At 37.5% G+C, this 5,958-nt stretch overlaps 1 non-coding gene across 1 annotated transcript; it reads right to left on the bottom strand.

Moving 5' to 3' along the window:
* Positions 1 to 758: 758 nt before the first annotated feature.
* TRNAG-GCC (transfer RNA glycine (anticodon GCC)) lies at positions 759 to 829 on the bottom strand. The gene has a single exon. It is a non-coding gene; the product is annotated as a tRNA-Gly (tRNA).
* Between the last annotated feature and the right edge of the window lie 5,129 nt (positions 830 to 5,958).

Here is a 5,958-nt window from a genome sequence, read left to right as displayed (position 1 = left end):
TATAATTTACTATCAACAAAATTTGCTTCTTAACAATAGAAAACAATTATTCGCCAAGTGTTTGTAACAAAAAACAATAATAATGCCAACATCAATAAATATTAGAAACTAGTTGATGGAGATAGAATGCATATTTGACGTAATGGCAAACGACTTCCAGAAAAAGATTGGTGTCATCATAAAGAAAAATAGAATCAAAGTCTTAAAATGGGTTCATCCATATATTTTTTTTTTCTTCATAGCCAAAAGGTGTTTGTTCTACGTTCAGTATACGGTTAGTCGAATAGTATCATAATGTGATTACTTTTTTGAGTAAATTACACGAATGGTCCCTATGGTTTGGGGTAATTCGCGCACTTGGTCCCTAACTTATTATTTTAACTCAGAAAGTCCATAATGTTTGTTTTTGTTACGCGCTTGGTCCTTACTTTTTGCTTTTGTTTCGCGCTTGGTCTCTGTCTTACCTAAAAAGACTATTATTTAAATAGGAAAAATGATGTTTTAGGTTGGGTAATGTAAGAGGGTTGGGGTTGGGGTGTGTTTATTTAAACAAGTTAAAAAATCAAGGGCAAAATAGTCTTTTTAGATGAGATAGGGACCAAGCGCGTAACAAAAACAAACAGTAGGGACCTTTCGAGTTAAAAAAATAAGTTAGGGACCAAACACGCAAATTATCCCAAACCATAGGGACCATTCGTGTAATTTACTCTACTTTTTTAAAAACTTTGTGTAACCGAAAGTCCTAAAGCAAAAATAAATGCACCAGCCGGGAATCGAACCCGGGTCTGTACCGTGGCAGGGTACTATTCTACCACTAGACCACTGGTGCGTTTTGGATATGCATCTTGTATTTTCTATAATATCCTCATATTATGTAGTTCCATAGAATCACAGAGATAAAAAATGGCATTGCCCATAATTTTCTTCTGAAATTAATGAATACGATATTTTGTTATATGATTTTCTTATAACAAATATTAAATATGTGTACCAGTTTTTCATGAAAAAACTATTATTATTCTTGAAATGCAATGTAAATTGTTCTTGAAAATCAAAGGAGGGTTTGATTCCTTGATTTATCAATCATTAATTTTTAAAACGGAGTAAAATTTAGTGGATGAGAAGAATATGTATCTCTTCGCAATAATTATGTTGATATGTATCTTTCTTATTAAACAAATCGTGTGCATACAACCAAATAAATAAATACATACAAAGGCCTTGGGCTGAAAACCATGCTACACACAAATGGGCTAACATATATTTTCTAACGGCTCTCCGCAATTTGATTAGAAGGAAAACGATGAATGTTCAAACTATATCTGAAGTCGCTGAAAAATATAAAAGAATGACATTTGATGAAGATGGCAACGGACTTAGCGAAAGAGGGTACATGAACAAAGCATGTGAGAACTTGATCCCGAAAAAAAAAATAACATTAATCTCTATGTTCTTCATATATTGATATTGATAGGCCCGGTCCAGACGGTGGGCAACCCGGGATGTTGCCCATGGCCCATGTCTCTAAGGGGCCCAAAATTCTGAAAATATATGGTATATATATAGAGAGAGAAAAAAAATCAACTTATCTAAAAATGCTAGGAAAAATATTTTTCTTTAAATTAGTTGTTTTTGTAATGTTGTGGCAATATTTTTGTTTTTTCATATTAATAGTGAATTTTATAACGGTTTGTCTATTTTCAACTTCGGGGACCTATTTTTTCTTTTCGCCTTGGCCCACTATATCTTTGGATCAGCCTTGGATATTGAACTGGACTGCAAAACATATACATAATTATTGTAGATCCAACAACATATACAAAATGTGTTCCTTGGTAGGTGTTGCTACGTTAGGTTCTATAATCTGTTGTTTAGGTCTTTGCTTCTAGCTCATATATCTGTTAGGTGTGAGTTGTGGTTGGATTCCAACTATAAAACATGAGCAACATCAAGAAATAGACTAGTAAACTTGTTATAACATTTATAATTCAAGTAAATTACACTTCTAACCCTTATATGTGAGAATTGTTTGCAAATTGGCCCATAATGACATTTTTGTAATTCTTTTGGGCAAAGCTTGCGTATGCTGGGTGTACATTGCGTACGCATGGCGTACGTGGCAGAATCCCAAACCCTAATCCTGATATAGATGGTCTTGCTATGTTGTAGTGAATTGTTAGATATGTGTCCTGGTATATAGGATGTTGCTATGCGGTAGTGATTTGTAGATATGTCCATTTTTTTGTTGACTGATTATATGATTATCTATTGTTGGATATATGTTATTTGTTATGTATATGTCGACATGGTATGTTGGGGTTGAGATTGTACTACTTTGTGTTGTCAGTCAATGTAACATCTGGATTTTCAGAGGTATTATGGTGTAGGTTAATCTTGTGATTAAAGGAGAGACTCGAAGAGTTAAGGGTCCAACTCGCCGAGTCGTGTCGGGTTTCTCCCGTGGATTTAATGAATGGACTCGACGAGTCTGAGGAGGGACTCGCCGAGTAAGTGCTTGGCAGAGAAACCCTAATCACCGGGGTTTGGGACCTATTTAAAGGCACTTATAGCCTCCTTGGCCCCTTCCCAACAATGTCTTCCTCCCTTGAGAGAAACCCTAGAGTTATTTATGAGCTAGAGAGGAAAGAGGCTTCTTGGAGGTCATTTCTTTGAGAAGAAGATCAAGGAAGTAGCAAGGATCTCAGAGGAGAGTTGATGGATCAGTCTCATCTTCATTTCAAGCTTTAGATCTGGTACAAATCTTGCCTCACTTGTGTTTGAGTAGATTTCCTTGGTTGTAAAGTTGGGCTTGTATCCATATTAATGGGTTTTGGGGTGCATCCAAACCCTTTTTCGAGTCAATTGTTGATATGGACCTTGTGAGGTTCAGAGATCCAGAAAGTAGGCATCCATGAGTGAGTAACCTTGGAGCTTTGAAGCTATGGAGCTTCAATGGAGTCAAAATGGTGTATAGAGCAAAATACACCAATGCATGAGCCCTAAGTTCAGACCTTTGCGTGACTTTTGGGTAGTAGGAGGTTAGATCTAAGAGTTTGGGTTGCAGATCTGACCTCAAATGGCTGAATGAGAAATTTGTGGGAGCCAACTCGTCGAGTCCATGGATGACTCGACGAGTCGTAGTGGGTTTGACCGAGTAGTCTTAACCCAGTGTTGGCTCGCCGAGTTGGGAGTCAACTCGACGAGCTGAGTGAGTCCTAGGTAGAGTTCAGTTGATGCGAGGGGACTCGACGAGTCGTATGGGTGCACTCGATGAGTAGGGTCAAATGTGGACTGTTGACTTGAGCTTGACTTTTGTTGACTTTAGGTTTTTGGTCAACATAAGTAATAGAGGCCTTGGAAGCGTAAAATGGTCTTTTACCCACTTTAGAGAGTTAGAAAGAGAAGGAACCGCCTTCGATTATCTGAGTCGTGAAAAAGAGTTATTATAAGAGACATTCATCCTATGTGTTAGGCGGTGGCGAATTCGAGATTTAAGTGTGAGGATAGCTGCTTTTTGCTTGCCAAGTGAGTTTTCTCACTATACTTTACCTAGAGTGGTAATTAGAGTTATGTGACAGAGTATTTTGTATGCTATTTATGTGATGTGATGCACTGCATTATTTCTATGTGATTTATGTTGTATGTGTTCCAGAGTTTACAGAGTTAGGACCGAAAGGTCCACAGAGTTAGGACCTGAGGGTCCACAGAGTTAGGACCAGAGTCTCTATAGAGTTATAGCCTCGAGTGGCTAATATGTGTTTTATGTGGTATTTTGGGGAACTCACTAAGCTTCGTGCTTACCGTGTTATGTGTTATGTGTTTCAGGTTCTCAGGATCGCGGGACGACACCGGTTGATTGTACACACCAGAGAAAGAGTTATGATGATCCTGGATTATTAATTACTAAAACATGGAGTTATGTTTTGTGAATTGAACAAATGAGATTGTAATCAAATGTGTCATGAGGATTTATATGATTTTAAATCAAAAATTTCTTTTGAAAATTTACGTTGTTACAGTCAATAGACCGGGGCATTCCAACCGGAAGGTTGTGGGCCGGGGCATTCCAACTGGAAAGTTATGGGTTGGGGATAATCTAACCAGGAGGTTGAGGACCTAATATGTAGTAACACCCATAAAAAGCATGCCAAATTTAAACTTTTAAAAACATTTTAAATCTATTAACCATTACAAAACTTGTTTTCAAAATGTATCATATCAGAGTATCCCAGAAACAAAGTCATAAAAAGTGAGGAGTTGTACAATCATGTCTTTGCCTTGCCACGATCCCCTGATGTACCTGAAACAATAAACTGAAACTGTAAGCTCGAAAGCTTAGTGAGTTCCCCCAAAATACTCATACCTAAAACAATACACATATAATCATAAACAACATACTATGGGTCCAGTCAACCATTTGGAATACCCCAGGCCATCAATCAATCGGTCAGAATGCCAACATACTATGGGTTAGGGATGAGATTTAGAACCGAAAAACCGGACCGGAACCGGAATCGGACCAGAACCGGAACCGTTAGAACTGAAATATATAGAATCGATTCCGATTCCTGGTTTAAAAATTGGCTTTATCCGGGTTCCGGATAATCCAGGTTTGGGTCCATCGGGTCCAAGTAAACCAGGTCTAAAAACCGGAACCAGTGTTAGGAACCAGAACCACTTTTAGGGTCGGAACCGGTTTTGTGAAACGTTTAAAATATGCATATCTCATTCATTTCAACTTCGATTGACATGCAGTTTTTTCCAACGTGTAGTTTAGAGTTTGTACATGATTTTCGACTATAAATTTTTCATTTTTAGTTTTATATTCATTGACATACAGTCCGTCAAAGTCGAGATATCAAAGCTGAAAGTTTTTAGTTTTTTAGTTTTTTTTGTATTCTATGAAAGTTTTAAAACACGCATATCTAATTCGTTTGAAGTCGGATTGACATGTGGTTTTTTCTAACTTGTAGTTTAGAGTTTCTACATGAGTTTAGACTATAATTTTGTCATTTTTTTTTATTAATATTCAATGATTTACAGTCCCCCGAAGTTGGGATATCAAAACTGAAAATTTTCAACTTTTCAGCTATTTGTTTTTGTACTTTTTATTATGTGAAAATGTTAACACATGCATATCTCATTCGTTTAAAGTCGGATTGACATGCGGTTTTTACAGAGTGTAATTTAGAGTTTGTACATGATTTTAGACTAAGTCAATTTTGGTTTCATATTCAATGAGTTATAGTCGCGCAAAGTCGGGATATCAGTATGAAAAATTTTAAAGTTCAACCCAATAAGTAGTAAGTAATTACCAAAAAATTCCAGTTTTTCCGGGTTTTCGGGTTCTAAACCCACTTTATCCGGTTCCAACCTATCCACTTTGACGTTTCCGGTTTTTCTGGTTCTAGACCCACTTTACCCGGTACCGTACTCGGAACCGAACCGGAACTGGTTCCTATATACGGGTCCGGTTTCCGGTTCTACAAAATCCCGTTAACCGGTTCCGGGTTTTTCGGGTCTGGGTCTATCCGGTCCGGGTTTGGGCCCACTTTCATCCCTACTATGGGTCTAATCATCCTCGGGATGGAATACCCCCAGGCCCACAACCAATAGGTTAGAATGCCCACCTATTATGAGTCCAATCATCCTCGGGATGGAATACTCACGGCCCACAACCAACAGGTTGGAATGCCCAGGTCTATTGGCTTTCGTACAAAGCAGATAAGCCAGCCTCAACAGATAATCACATAACAGTATATAAACAACTAACTGATCAAATAGATCATACCACATAACACATAATACCATCCTATCTATCAGGATATCAATTTAACAAATCATACTAGCATATCACATAATATCATCCTATAACCAGGACATCAAACTAACTAGGTCACTAAGCATAAACATAACCTCATCCTAACTACCAGGATGAAAACCAATAAGCATATAATG

The sequence above is a fragment of the Lactuca sativa genome, chromosome 7 (assembly GCF_002870075.4).
Source record: "Lactuca sativa cultivar Salinas chromosome 7, Lsat_Salinas_v11, whole genome shotgun sequence".
Taxonomy (NCBI): Eukaryota; Viridiplantae; Streptophyta; class Magnoliopsida; order Asterales; family Asteraceae; genus Lactuca; species Lactuca sativa.
This window is presented reverse-complemented; position numbering and strand designations above follow the sequence as displayed.